The 15,897-nt window shown below is 39.1% G+C and overlaps 1 protein-coding gene and 1 non-coding gene across 5 annotated transcripts in view; both read left to right on the top strand.

Annotated features, from left to right (window-relative positions):
* ADAMTS20 (ADAM metallopeptidase with thrombospondin type 1 motif 20) overlaps positions 1–15,897 on the top strand; it is a 139,839-nt gene that overhangs the window by 101,509 nt on the left and 22,433 nt on the right. The gene's annotated exons all lie outside the window — the stretch shown is intronic.
* Positions 12,928–13,091, top strand: LOC132538894 (U1 spliceosomal RNA). The gene has a single exon (XR_009550199.1). It is a non-coding gene; the product is annotated as a U1 spliceosomal RNA (small nuclear RNA).

Raw genomic sequence — 15,897 nt, forward strand, 5'->3', positions numbered from 1 at the left:
CTCTTTATTATTTAGTTCCTCTGTCATTTTGTGTTATTTAAGTTTTTTATTGTGATGGATTCAGAAATAGGGTGGAAAAAGAGAGAGAGAGAGAGACAGAGAGACAGAGAGAGAGAGAGAGAGAGAGAGAGACCCTACACTGCTCTATTGCTTGTGAAGTGTCCTTCCTGCAGGCAGGGACCAAGGGCTTGAACCCAAGTCCTTGCACATGGTGACGTGCACTTTACAAGTTGTGCCATGACCTGGCCATGTCATTTAATTTTATATGATGAAAATGTTCTCAATATCTAAACCACTGAAGGCTTCACTTTATATTTTTAACTAACAAAAGCTTTCTCTTACATTCTGATTGGAGTTGTTTTATGCTATTCTTTTATTCATACAACATCTACTTTCAATTGCAGGGTAATTTTAATGGCAAGATTCTCTCTTGGTTTTATATTCTTTTTTAATTATTTATTTTAAAAAGGAGACATTAACAAAACCATAGGATAGGAGGGGTACAAGTCCACACAGTTCCCACCACCAGATCTCTATATCCCATCCCCTCCCCTGATAGCTTTCCTATTCTTTATCCCTCTGGGAGTATGGACATTGTGGAATGCAGAAGGTAGAAGGTCTGGCTTCTGTAATTGCTTCCCTGCTGACCATTGGCATTGACTGGTCGATTCATACTCCCAGTCTGCCTCTCTCTTTCCCTAGTAGGGTGGGGCTCTGGGGAAGTGGAGCTCCAGGACACATTGGTGGGATTGTCTGTCCATGGAAGTCTGGTCGGCATCCTGCTGGCATCTGGAACCTGGTGGCTGAAAAGAGAGTTAACATACAAAGCCAAACAAATTGTTGAACAATTATGGACCTAAAGGCTGGAATAGTGCAGATGAAGAGTTGGGGAATACTCACTGCAGACTATTGTGTACTTTTGCTTTCAGGTATATATTTTGCCCTAGTTTATGGATATGTGTGAACATATGCTCTATCTCAGGGGACCTGGTCTATATCTAGGTTTTGGGACTTTGTTAGGAAGTGAACCACCTGGAATGGAATTAGAGAATACTATGAAAGGAAAGGTCTCACCCGAGTAATGAAGCTGAAGGATTGTTATTCCACACTTGAAGTCTCCGGACACAGTCTGAAGTGAAGCATGATGAGGTGGCACTCGTTGTGTTGATTAGGTTGGGATCGGCAGATGCAATATTATTTGATATGGATTGGGAGAGGCATACGGGAAAGTGGGCCCTCTTAATTTCTGACTGTCTCTATCCAAATAAATAAATAAAATTTAAAAGATATTAACATCATTCCTTTTAAAAATATCATCAGTTTAAATTCACTAAAATGTTAAATTCCTGAAACATTCTTGATTCACAATTTTGATAGTCCCTAATAAATAGACATAAATATATGCAATGGTTATTCTTTAAAACTCTTGACTTTTATCAAAACGTTCACAGAGTTCATCCCCCCACTCCATGCCCCACGTGTTTTCTGCCCACCTTTCTCTTCAAACTTTCATAACCCTATTTGAAATCAAGCCTCTTGGCTTTATTTCTGTTAACTCCTATGCTTAGCACAAAAACTCCTATGGAAATGTGAGATGGTAATTCCTGTTATTCTGTGGGTACCTTGGCTGTAAAAATTTAGTATACATCACTATAGCAAAGAGTGGCTTCATGTCCTTTTTATGTCTATTTTTCTCAAGGTATGTCTTTTTTTTTTTTTTTAATCTTTTTGATTTTCTACCTTTCTATGGTCTGCCCACACTGAATAATTTCCTGCTTTGTTCCTTTTTGGGAGGCAGGTGCTCATGATTCCAGTATGGGTTCTCTCCTAGGATAAAGCTAGGAGAAGAGTTTTTCTCAAGAAATACTATCCTTGTAAAAGGAATGCTCCACTGGTGGCTTGAATAAAATAATAAATTCACAAAAATTGCCCCATTTGAATTGTTACAACGAGACAGCATTTATGTATCCATATTGACAGGGACTGTCCCTTGCTCTCCCCTCCCATGGTATCATATAATTGTAAAGATTTGTGTTAGTTAGGAAGTCAGCAATCTTTAAACGGGAACTGCTTAGAGGGGCTTCACTGGCTAAAAATATTTTATAGAGAAGTCTGAATTCTTCATTACTCCTTTGTAGTATAAATTCTGAGCTTTAAGTCAATGGCAGATTTTTTTTTTAATTTCTTTATTGGGAAATTAATGTTTACATTCTACAGTAAATACAATAGTTTGTATGTGCATAACATTTCCCAGTTTTCCATATAACAATACAACCCCCACTAGGTCCTCTGTCATCTTTTTTGGACCTGTATTCTACCCACCACCCACCCCAGAGTCTTTTACTTTGGTGCAATACGCCAATTCAGGTTCTACTTGTGTTTTCTCTTCTGATCTTGTTTTTCAATTTCTAATGGCAGATTTTTTTTTCTCAGATTTTGTTTTGTTTTATTTTGTTTTTGCTAAGAATTAGTATTGGTAGCTTGAAGTGGTGGAGTAAGCTGAAGTCCACTGATGTCTACAGGTTTGAAATGTTTCAACACCAGGCTTACTGTTAGAGAAGAATCGGTAATACCATTTGTCATTAGTCATGAGAGTATTATTATTTTCATTTGATTTTCTAAATTATCTGTGGAAAATGTAAGTGAAAAAATTTTATAAGCCACTTAAGATTGTAACTTTTCTTCAGGGTTTATACTGGAAGAGGAAATAATTACGAGACTTTTTCAAAGTCATAATTTAGAAAATATTAGAAGCTGAACATAATAAATGATTGAATATATTGCTTTCATTTGCATTAGCCAAATAGATTACATATGATAATTTTCATAGTGCATGAGCAAGAACTGTAAATCAACTGTGAGTTCATAAATATGGACTCGAAATTTCAGGACATAAAAATAAATGTTACAACTACACGAATCTAAACACATTTACTCGATATGGTACTATGCATGCATTTATTTAACTTTTTAAGTTGGGATACACTTATTTTTTGTAAAGTAACCTTGTTTAAAAACTGCAAGTTGCAAATACTAAATATATTCAGGTGCTGTGAGCTAGAATGAAATAGTTCAGTAGGAAACACTTTAAGAACTGAATGCTGTCTCAGCTTATTCAAGTAGCTTAGTCAGAGGATGTCTGCAACAGGCTATAGGGAATTTTCAAACTCCATTACATTTTAAATCTCTGAAATACAATCTTTAGGGAAAGAGCATGAGTGGTTTCCCTGTTGATAGATTTAGTATCTGCCTCTTTGCCACATATGCTTTGAATTAAAGGAGCAGTAGGAGCAGCACTATTTTTTTTTCAGAGCTGACACTCTTAATATGCATAATTTCTTATTTTTGTTTAAACAGAAGGGTATTCATTCTGCTATTCTGTTTTTGCTGCAATAGTTTTAAATGTTTTCTCATTTTTTTCTCTTTTTATTTCCTCACCCTTCAGCAAATAGTTATGATTCAAAATTTACTATTTTAAAGATTTTTAAAATATTCATTAATTTATTTACTTTGGATATATATAGAGAAAAGCTGAGCGGGAAGGGGAGATAGGGAGCGAGAAAGATACTTGGGGAGATAGAGAGTGAGAAAGATACTTACTTCATCACTTAGGAAACTTCTACCCGGCAGGTAGGCACCAGGGGATTGAACCCGGGTCCTTGGACACTGTAATGTGTGTACTCAAGCAGGTGCACCACTACACGGCCTCCCAAAACTTGCCATTTTGTAGCTGGGGAAACAGGTCAACTGATCAAGAGCACCAGACTTGCATGCCTGAAGTCCCTGGTTGAATCCCCAGTACTGCATGTACCAGAGTGCTTCTCTCTCTCATATATATATATATATATATGAAATAATTTTTTCGAAAACCAACAATCTCCATCTGACTTGTGCTTTGCCAAGCTCAATATTTCCTTGGTTCCTTCTGTTGTGAATGGTAAGAATTTAAGAAATATCCCATTGTGCACATATGCCACATCTGTCTCCAGTTGTCTGCTCATGTCCAACTAGGTAGTGAAATAAGTCAAACAGTGGGTACTTCATGATTTCATTTATATGTGGTATTTGGCAAAACAAATAGATGAGCTAATTAGAACACAAACTTTGTACTATAAGACCAGTTAGTCATAAGTAGAAGGGGAGGAGAAGGAGAGGGTGAGGAAACAGGTAAAAGGGGTCAGATAAGTGGTAAAGGCCACTGAACTTTATGTGGTAAACTTAACAGAGTGTTTATGTGGATTATTTTTTTTGATCAGACAAACCTGAGACAGTCTTATGGTGTGATATTACTTTAATTAAAAAAAAAAACATGGGCCAGCGATTTGCCTATGTGTCTCACTGTGTGAATGCTTTCACTTTTCCTGAATACAAGCTTAAAAAAATAAATAAAAAGGAAAAACACGGGTCAGTGAAATAACTCCCTTGAATAGTGCACAGCTCTGCTGTGTGTGTGTGACCCAGGTTCGAACTTGGCTCCTACACACTGAAGGAAGCTTTGGTGCTGTGGTCTCTTTCTTTGTTATTGGGAGAGTCTTTAATTATCCTAGCCACACAAATGAAGCTCAGATTGTCCAGGGACCTCTCTGCTGTGGTCTCTTTCTCTCTGTCTCTAAAATAAAAAAATTAAAAACACATGTTAATTTTCCATTTAGATATTTTTTATTTAACTTTTCCAAAGAAGCACACAATAACAGTTTTGAAAAAGATAGGAGCAAAGATAAACACTTGGCATTTCTAAATTGAGCTTATTGATACTTTTTGCATCGTTACTTAAGGCTGTGAAAAATAAAAACCTTTTCAGATTATTCCAATATACAAAAACACCTGAGCGTGTTTGAGCTGTTCTGACCTTAGAGTCTTTTGCATAAACACTATGCTGCCTCCCCAGTTGTGAATTTAACTTTCCTAAGACAAAAAGGTGTGTGTGTCTGTCAGTAAGTTTTTCTTGCTGGCTTGGAGAAATAGATCACACGGGTATAACACAAAGCCATATAGTTGTAAGCACTCAATTATTGTATTTATAGTTTTATTATAAATATGTTGCAAAAATTATCAGAAATACTAAATTTTATACATATATATTTCTTTTAGTTAGAGGGAGAGAGAGAGAGAGAGAACCAAGGATGGGTCATGCACATGGCAAAGCAGCTTACTATCAAAGTGAGGTATTATGCTGGCCCTCAAAATTTATATTTCTAAGAGAAAATGATGCCTGCTTTAGCTGCTAGTTTCAATCAACAATCACTAGGTTATACTTTTTTCTTAACCAGGGTTGTTACTGGGGGTTTGATGCTAGCACTACACGTCCACTACTCTTGATGGCAATCCCCCCCCCCCCCCCCCCCCGCCCAACACACACATTTTCTTTTTATGAACAGAGAGGAATTGAGAAGGAATTGAGAAGGGAGGAACAGAGAGGAATTGAGAAGGGAGAGGTAGCTAGAAAGGGAAAAAGATACCTGCAGACCTTCTTCACCTTTGTGAAGCATCCCTCCCCCTCCAAATGGGGAGTAGGGGCTCAAACTCAGGTCCTTGAGGACAGTAATGTGTGTATAAAAAATGAAAATATCTAGCACTTAAATTTTGTGCAGCAGCAGGTAGTGTACAGATAGATGTTATTATGAAGTGAACCATCACTGTAATTGTTATTGAGATGAAGAGTTCATTCCAAGCTCCACTAGGCCCTCTTAGTCACTGTCACTTTCCCAGAGTAAACAGAATTGGACTCCTGTTTGTAACCATTAGTTTATTTTAGCTATTTTCACTTCATATATGAATACAATATGGCCTGTAACTCTTCTGTGTCTGATTTCTTTCAATCTTATAATCTGATGACTACAACTTATGTTGTTCATTCAGGATAATTTAAGGTTCAAGCCCCCGGCTTCCCACCTGCAGGGGAGTTACTTCACAGGCAGTGAAGCAGGTCTGCAGGTGTCTATCTTTCTCTCCCCCCTCTGTCTCCCCTCCTCTCTTGATTTCTCTCTGTCCTATCCAACGACAGCAGCAACAACAATAATAAATAACCACAATGACGATAAAACAACAGGAGCAACAAAGGGAAAAAGTGGTCTCCAGGAGCAGTGAATTTATGGTGCAGGCACTGAGCCCACGCAATAATCCTGGAGGCAAAATATATATATATTTATTTACTTAAAGGGGCCAGGTTGTGGCACACCTGGTTGAGTGTACATACGACAAATATTTATTTATTTGAGATAGGGGTAGATAGATAGATAAGTAGACAGAGAACAAGACTAGAACCCCCCCCCCCCCAGTATGTTACACAATTGTACCAAAAGTTGAACCTGGGGCCTCAGAGGTCTCAGACATGCTAGTCCTTTACTGAGCACTCGTCCTGGCCCCACACCTTCTTTATCCACTTTGCTGCTGATGGAAATTTGGGTTTCTTTTACAAATTCTTGCAGAAATATTGTGGGAAATATGTGCAGAAATATCCTCATAAAAATACACCCCCCACTAGGTCCTCCTCTGCCATCATGTTCCAGGACCTGAACCTTCCCCCTCCCACCCCAGAGTCTCTTACTTTGGTGCAATACACCAACTCTAGTCCAAGTTCTGCTTAGTGTTTTACCTTCTTTTTTTTTTTTTTAATTTTTTTATATTTATTTTTTTTTAAATTTATTTATTCCCTTTGTTGCCCTTGTTGTTTTATTGTTGTAGTTATTATTGTTGTTGTCATTGTTGGATAGGACAGAGAGAAATGGAGAGAGGAGGGGTAGACAGAGAGGAGGAGAGAAAGATAGACACCTGCAGACCTGCTTCACCGCCTGTGAAGCGACTCCCCTGCAGGTGGGGAGCCGGGGTTCGAACAGGGATCCTTATGCCGGTCCTTGTGCTTTGCGCCACCTGTGCTTAACCCGCTGTGCTACAGCCTGACTCCCAGTGTTTTACCTTCTGATCTTGTTTTCCAACTTCTGTCTATGAGTGAGAGCATCCCATATTCATCTTTTTTCCCCTTATTTATTTCACTTAATATGACTGATTCAGCCTCCATCCAAGATGAGATGAAGAAAAGGAAATCACCATTTTTAATAGCTGAGTAGTATTCCATTGTATCTAGACCACAACTTAGCCACTCATCTGTTGTTGGACACCTGGGTTGCTTCCAGGTTTTGGCTATTACAAATTGTGCTGCTAAGAACATAAGTATACACACATCTTTTTGAATGGGTGTGCTTGGCTCCTTAGGCTATATCCTCAGGAGAGGAATTGCAGGCTCATTGGGTAGGTCCATTTCTAGCCTTCTGAGAGTTCTCCAGACTGTTCTCCACAGGATCTGGACCAATTGACATTCCCACCAGCAGTGTAGGAGGGTTTCTTTGTCCCCACAACCTCTCCAGCATTTGTTGCTGCTACCTGTTCTGATGTATATGGCTTTCTCTGTAGGAGTGAAGATTGTCTCTGACAATCAATGACTTGGAGCAGTTTTTTCATATGTTTATTGACCTTTTGGATCTCTTCTATGGAGAATATTCTGTTCATATCCTCTCCCCATTTTTGGATGGGGTTATTGTTTTCTTGTTGCTGAGTTTGGCAAGCTCTTTCTATATTTTGCTTATTAGCCTCTTGTCCTATGTATGGCATATAAAGATCTTCTCCCATTCTGTGGGAGGTTTTTCTGTTTGGGTAGTGGTTTCCTTTGCTGTACAGAATCTTTTTTATTTGATGTAATTAGATTTGTTTCATTGAAGATGTCTTTAAAATTTATATGGAAATGAGTTCTGCCAATACTTTCCTCTAAGTATTTGATAATTTCTGGTCTAACATCCAAGTCCTTGATCCATTTGGAACTTACTTTTATGTTTGGTGAAATATAGTGGCTCAGTTTCATTTTTCTCCATGTTTCAATCCAATTTTTCCAACATCATTTGATGATGATGAGGCTCTCCTTTCTCCATTTAATAATCTGGGGACTTTTGTCAAAGATTAATGTCCACAGGTGTTGGGGCTTACTTCTGGGCTCTGATTTATGTTCCACTGGTCAGTGTGTCTGTTTATGTTTAGTACCAAGCAGTTTTGATGATAACGGCCCTATAATACAATTTGAGATCTGGGAGTGTGATGCCTCCAGTTCTGTTCTTTGATCTCAAGATGGTTTTGGCAATTCTGGGTCTTTTCTGGTTCCAGATAGAGATTTGTAGCATTTGTTTTATTCTCCTAAAAAATTGTGTGAGATCTTGATGGGGATTGCATGAAATTTATATATGGCTCTGGGTAGTACATTCATTTTGATGATGTTAATTATTCCAGTCCATGAACATGGAATATCTTTCCACTTCTTTGTGTCTTTTTCGCATCTTATGTATTAATTCATTTACATTTTGGGATAGTAGAGACATCCGTCATGTATGGATTCACAATTGAATTTTTCAGGTGGAAAGAGAGCAACAGAAAAAGACAAGAGAGGGAGAGACCACAGCAATGGCTCTGGTGCTAAGGCACCTTCCAAGTGGAGCTGGGACTCAAACCTGGGTCAGGTGAATTTGACAACTTATAAAATCACAGCTAAAACTAAAAAATAAAATAATAATAAAGCCAAGCTCCCTCCCCTCCTCTTTTTTTCTTTCTCTCTCACACACACACCCCTTGGGTTTTTCATTTCTTGCAACTGCAGTTAAATAACCTCCATTTCCTTATCCTATTTTATTTCACAATTTAAGTTTCTAGAACTAAATTAATCAGTTCTCTTACAAATTAAGCCAATTCACTTGCTCTTTTGTAGTAACCATGTATGTAAACAAAGTGGTGATTCCACCTCAAATTTCAAATGTAATCTTATTCTTTAATTATGTATTAGTTAAAGAATAAGTATATGTATCAGCTCTACAACAAGAATAGAATAATCATGTTCTGTGTCTAATTTAATTTCAACTCTCCATCTTGGGATTTGGGAAAGAGGGAAAGAGTTTTTTTTTTTAATTATCTAGGAGGAGGGGAAAAGGGGAGAGTGATGGAAGAGGTAGAGTGAAACAAGTTCCTCTCACAATGGATAGGACACCTATTCACCTAGCAATGGAAGAAACAATAACAGTTAATTTTGGTCAACCTGAAGAAGGAGGGGGGGAAAGGAACATGTGTTTATATAATAGTATTAATAAAATAGAACAGAGTAAAAAACCCTAACAGTCAGTCTGCAGCTTGGGCGGTTCTAGATTGGCTCAGGCAGCCTGAGCAAAGACAGCCAATTGTTAAAAACAAAACAAAAACAAACAAACAAACAAACAAACAAAGACCTCCAGGTAGTCTTTCCCAGGCAGGGGTGAGGGTCTGATTGGTCAGATATGTCACTCGAATAGAGCTCCAGCCACTTAGAAAAAAAAAGAGAGAGATAGAGAAGGAAATCAAAAAGGGAAATGATTGGAATGGCACCCCTAATGAGCCAGGAATCTTGGTAAAGATCAAAAGCTCAGTGGGAAGCCTGCTAGATGCAGCTCTCCAACCCCTAGGGTCTGGTTGTGGGAGGGGGAGGGGTGCACTTCAGAAATAATCAAAATATTTCCTTTCTTTTTCCTACATTTTCTAAGCCAAGATTGAGCCCCTCCTTGATGTCACACTTAGGACCCCTTATTCACCCTGCTGCTGATGGCCCAGTATCCTACCCTATCCAGCTGCTGTTGTTGGAGCTCAGGCCAGCAGCAGCCTCCAAGTCGTTATCTTCACTCCACCCACCCTCACCCCCCCACCCCCACCTCCATCTTGGGATTTGGAAGTGCCAGCCAATTTGTTAGAGCATTGGAGATTCGGTTACATTTTTAGGGGTTTTGAATTCTACATTTCTTTAAATGACCACAAGTAGATATTTGTTTTCACCTAATATGTAGAAATAGTGCATTTGGGTGACTTTTATTTAAAACCTCAACAAAGTAGGATGGAATCAAGGATATACAATAGGGAAAAATCCCTTGTAAAACTTCTGAGGTACCAAAGAAAAGATTTGCCTCACTCAGATCTTCCCATGAGTTGAACTATTCCTTGGAATCATTCCAAGTCACCCTGTATTTTTGTTTGAAAGAGAGAGAGAGAGACTTAAACATTACTAGTTACTTCATAACTTCCCCAAATCCAACTAAGATTCAATTATTTGCAATGTTCTTTTTTAAATATTTACTTATTTTGATAGGACAGAATTTTTCAAAACAGATTTTTTTTGAGAGGTGAGGGGGGAGATAGGGAGAAAGTAAGAGAGACATCTACAGCACTGCCTCATGGCTTGTGACGCTTCCCCCTCTGCAGGTGGGGCCTGGGATCTTGAACCTGGGTTCTTGCAAATGATAGCAGGTGTGCTTGACCCATTGTACCACCACCCAGCCCCTGCAAATTTCTTTTAAATGTTAATCCCCACAAGGATCTCATCAGAAGTGATAAAATAATGAAACTGTTCCTTTTTAGATAATAGGATAAAAGAATTCTATTTTAAAAGTGCAATTAGAACATTGTTTTGTGATTTTTTTTTTTTAACTTTCATTTTGTCTTCTTTTTTCCTAGAGGCCTCTGAGTTTTTTTTTTTTTTAAATCAATAAGTATATTTCATGGGATCAAAAATATAATCAGTTCTTTTAGTGTTTATAAAATAATAATATGCTTACATCAAGAGTCCAGCTAGTAATTAGTAGCTTTGCCCCTTTGAAGATAAGTGGATACTTTCAGAGGAGATGAAACACGTTAACAAAAGTAGAAAGTGTCGAAGTGTTAGAAACAGAGTTTGGAGAAGTGTGAAGAGTGATAGGTACTTATCCCAGTCATAGGATTGACTCAGAGCTATAAGGAAAAACCAATATTTATTTACTTAAATTATTTAAATTAAGGTTTATGTTTGTGGCCAGAGAAATAGATCAACTGGTAGGGCATCAGTTTGCATGCCTAAGGTTCTGGGTTCAATTCCTGGTGTCACATGTACTGCAGTGGCACTCTGACTTCTCTCTATCTTCTGTGAGTCTCTCTCTCTCTCCCTCCCTCATATAATAAATAAGGGGAGCATGTTATAGCTCCAGGGATTGAATATGGGACCTCACACAAACAAGTCCTGCATGCTACCACTGGACTTTCTTTCCCTTTCTCCCTTTCTTTCTTTCTTTCTTTCCTTTAGTTTGAGGTTGGGTGGTAGCACACTTAGATAAGAGTACACACTGTCGGGGCCATGGTTAAGCACACACAATACAATGTACAAGGACCTGGGTTCAAGCCCCTGGTCCCCACCTGCAGGGGGAAAACCTCATGAGTGCTGAAGCAAGGCTGCAGGTGGCTCTCTTCCTATCTTCCTCTCCCATCTCAATTTCTCTCTGTCTCTATCCAATAATAAATAAGTAAATAAATAAAACAATTTCAGAAATGTATTAAAAAAAAAGAGCACACAGTACCATATGCCAAACCCCCCAGGTTCATGCCTCAACCTGCCTGGGGAAATCTTTACAAGTGAAGTAGTTCTGCAGATGTCTCTCTTTCTCTCTCCCTGTCTATCTACTCTTACCCTCTTCATTTCTCCATTTTTTTAAATTAAAATAAAAATCAAATATTTTTATTTAAAAATCTAATGATTACTGAGAGAGATAGGAGAAGAGAAATAAATGGAACAGACGTCACTTTGGTACATGCGCTGCCTGGATCTTACTCAGGACCTCATGTTTGAGAGTCTGAGACTTTATCCACTACATGGCATCCTGGGCCACTGAAACCCTTTCTGACTATAAGGAAACTCAATATTTAGAAAACACAAGGAGAAAATAATCCATTAAGATCTAAGCGAGGTACTGTTATTGAGTGAACTTGTCATGTTTTGAGAGAAGGTAATGATTTCATGCCCATGTAAAGTAAGGGTCATGTGTTGAGTGTGTTAGAATATACATTTGGGAAAGAGTGATGACCAATATTTGGTGCATCAAGAAAGTACAGAAGAGTATACGTTTTAATATTTTTATTAAAGACACTAGTCATTGGGGGGGGGCAGGCGATGGCGTCCCGGGTTAAAAGCACATATTGTGAAGCTCAAGGACCTGTGCAAAGATCCTGGTTCCAGTCCTCAACTCCCCATTTGTAGGAGGGTCGTTTCACAAGAGGTGAGGCAGCTCTGCAGGTCTCAATCTCTCTCTCTCTCTCTCTCTCTCTCTCTCTCCTAGAGAACTGTTCAGTTCTGGCTTATGGTGATGTAGGTGATTGAACATGGGACTTTGGAGCCTCAGTCATGAGAGTCTCTTTATATTATCATTATGCTATATCTCCCCCCCACTAGGTATCTTTCTCTCTACCTCTATCTTCTTCTCCCCTCTCATTTTCTCTCTGACCTATACAAAGAAAAATAAAATAAAATAAATGGCCAAGGAGTAGTGAATCTGTAGTGCAGGCACTGAGCCCCATCGATAACCCTGGAGGAAAAAAAAAAAAAAAAGACAATTGTCATTGTTGGCGCTTGACCAAAAAAGAACAACAATAACAAATAAATACTAGGTTAAAAATGTATTTAAATACTAGATTTGGTTACAGACAAGAATAAAAATGACTCAAAGATTATCGGAAATTAGAGTGGAAAATACAGTTTAGTTATGTGAAAAATAATCAGTATTTAGAATGGGCCACAGTTCACTAGCTGTGAAGACCACTTACAGAGACCTCCCATAGCTGAAATTTAGCTGCTGAATTCTAAAGCTGAAACTTCTTTTTTTTTTTTTTTTAACTTTTCTTTTAAAAGTTTTAAAAGAAAAGCTCTTTTTGAGCTCCACGGGTGTAGGGGGCAGCGTGGTGCGTGCACGTGGAGACTGGAGCATCCCGGGGAGACAAAGGCCTCCTACGCAGAGTGTGTGGGGAGCGGGTACTTGTGGGGAGGACCGTGAGACTGTGGCTGAGCAAAGTGAGCTTGCGTTGAGAGTGAGGCGGAGGTGTTGTGGTGTTTGCGGGCTGGCGGCGCAACTCATACTTACCTGGCAGGGGAGATACCATGATCATGAAAGTGGTTTTCCCAGGGCGAGGCGTATCCATCGCACTCCTGATGTGCTGACCCCTGCGATTTCCCCAAATGTGGGAAACTCGACTGCATAATTTGTGGTAGTGGGGTACTGCGTTCACGCTCTCCCCTGATAATTGCTAGTTAAATGGTAGAGAAACTTTTAAACATACCTTGTAGGCCTTAACTTTAAAAAGTGGAAACTTCTCTGATCTTGTTTTAGTTGCTATGATACAGCATGTCTTTTCCCAACTCTTATGTAGTTTAGGAAGTTTTGTAAGGCACACTTTCCCTTTCTGAGCTACAGCTACCAACTTAGTCCTTGCCTGTCACATTAGGTGATGTTTGGTTTCTCCTCTCTCTTTATCAATGTGATAGAGTCAATCTATTCTTTAGTTCATTTATTCATTTATTTTTGGTAGAGACAGAAGTTGAGAAGGAATGGAGGGAGAGAGAGAAAAACACACTCCCACAACATAAAAAAAATAACAACAACAAAAAAAATTTTATTGCGGACCGGGCGGTTAGCTCAGCGGATTAAGCGCACATGGTGCGAAGATCAAGGACTGGTGCAAGGATCCCGGTTCTAGCCCCCAGCTCCCCACCTGCAGGGAGGTTGCTTCACAAGTGGTAAAGCAGATCTGCAGGTGTCTATCTTTCTCTCTCCCTCTCTGTCTCCCCTCCTCTCTCGATTTCTCTCTGTCCTAGCCAACAACAACAACAAGGGCAACAAAAGGGGAAAAAATAGCCTCCAGGAGCAGTAGATTCCTAGTCAGGCACCGAGCTCCAGTGATAACCTTGGATGCAAAATAAATAAATAAAATAAACCAAAAAAAAAAAAAAAAAAACACATAGGGAGTACAGCGGTAGCGCAGTGGGTTAAGCGCAGGTGGTGCAAAGTGAAAGGACCAGCATAAGGATCGCAGTTCAAGCTCTCCACCTGCAGGGGAGTCGCTTCATAGGCGGTGAAGCAGGTCTGCAGGTGTCTTTCTCTTCTCCTCTCTGTCTTCACCTCCTCTCTCCATTTCTCTCTGCCCTAGTCAACAATGACAACAATAGTAATAACTACACAATAAAACAACAAGGGCAACAAAAGGGAATAATTAAATATTAAAAAATATAATTTTGATTTATTTATTATTGGACAGAAGTAGAGAGAAATTGAGATAGGAGTGGGAGATAGGGAGAGAGATAGAGAGACACCTGCAGCCCTGCTTCACCACTCATGAAGCTTTCCCCCTGCAGGTGGGGACCGGGGCCTCAAACCTGGGTCCTTGTGCTCTGTGATATTAACCTTTAATCAGGTACTCCATGGTCGGGCCTCTAGAGTTGACATTTCAATGATGGTTCTTATTTAGTTTTGTGAAAGAGTTGGTCATTTTTCATCAGAGTTATCAGTAATTGATTGCCTATTTTACTGAGTGATTCCTAGATTTACAGATTGATAAAAAGAACTCTGGGAATTGACAAAGCTGAGACACATGGGCACCAGCTAGATACAGCATATCAAACGCACATCCGGCTATTCACCTTTGACTTCCAGAAAATCACTAAACACTAAAACTGGCACAAGGATCCTGGTTTGAGCCCTTGTTTCCCCACCTGTGGGGGGGTTGCTTCACAGTCGGTGAAGCAGTTCTGCAGGTGTCTATCTTTCTCTCCTGCTCTCTATCCCCTCCTCCTCTCAATTTCTCTCTGTCCTATCTGACAAAATGAAAGCAGCAACAACAACAACAATGGGGAAAAGATGGCCCCCAGGAGCTGAGGATTCAAGTGCAGGCACCAAGCTCCAGCGATAACCCTGGAGGTGGGGGGGGAAAGTTGTATCAATGGGAAGAGAGTACCTGGGGTATAATAACACTAAGTCTTTTATTTATTTATTTATTTATTTTAGATTTTATTTATTTATGAGAAAGATAGGAGGAGAGATAAAGAACCAGACATCACTCTGACATATGTGCTGCTGGGGATTGAACTTGGGACCTCATGTTTGAGAATCCAAAGCTTTACCACTGCGCCACCTCCTGGACCACAATAACACTAAGTCTTAACAAAAAAAGGCAGTGAGGTCAATAAATAGCTTACAAAAATGGAATTTATTTTAAGTTCAATAAAAAGGTAATTATCACAAACTCATTTCCCCCCCTTTATTGGAGGGAATTAATGGCTTACAGTCAACAGTAAAATACAGTAGTTGTTACATGTGTAATTTTTCTCAGTTTTCCATATAACAGTTCAACCTCACACCTACGTCCTCTTCCACCATCATCAGGTTCCAGAACCTGAACACTGCCCCCACCCCTAGAGTCCTTTACTTTGGTGCAATACACCAAACCCAAATTCATCTTTAATGTAAAAAAAAAAAAAGCTTTCAGTAATCTGTATTAGATAGTGTAACTGCCTTGAAGCTCACACACAAAATGTGTAATACATTATTGCGTGTTCTAGGAACTCAGTGTAGGCTTCTAAATGGAAATGTGAATAGCTAGCTTTCTTAGAGGATAGAGAGCAGTGGTCTGGAGTCCATATCTTGCATAACTTTTCCTAGATCAGACTGAAAACCATCACTATCCTCTTTGAGATTATATAAAGGAAAAATGTAGGCAAGAAAGCTAATATTCCTAAGACTGTGACACATAAAATATACAGAATTACATATTTAATAATCATTTTTAACAATTTATGTTTTATATATTTTTATTTTAATTTCTTTATCAGGGGACTAATGGTTTGCAGTCAACAATAAAATACAATAGTTTGTACGTGCATAACATTTCCCAGTTTTCCACATAACAATACAACCCTCACTAGGTCCTCTTCTGTCATCATGTTCCAGGACCTCCCCACCCACTCCAGAGTCTTTTATTTTGGTGCAATACACCAACTCCAGTCCAAATTCTGCTTAGTGTTTTCCCTTCTGATCTTGTTTCTGTCTATGA

The sequence above is a fragment of the Erinaceus europaeus genome, chromosome 5 (genome assembly GCF_950295315.1).
Source record: "Erinaceus europaeus chromosome 5, mEriEur2.1, whole genome shotgun sequence".
Lineage (NCBI taxonomy): Eukaryota > Metazoa > Chordata > Mammalia > Eulipotyphla > Erinaceidae > Erinaceus > Erinaceus europaeus.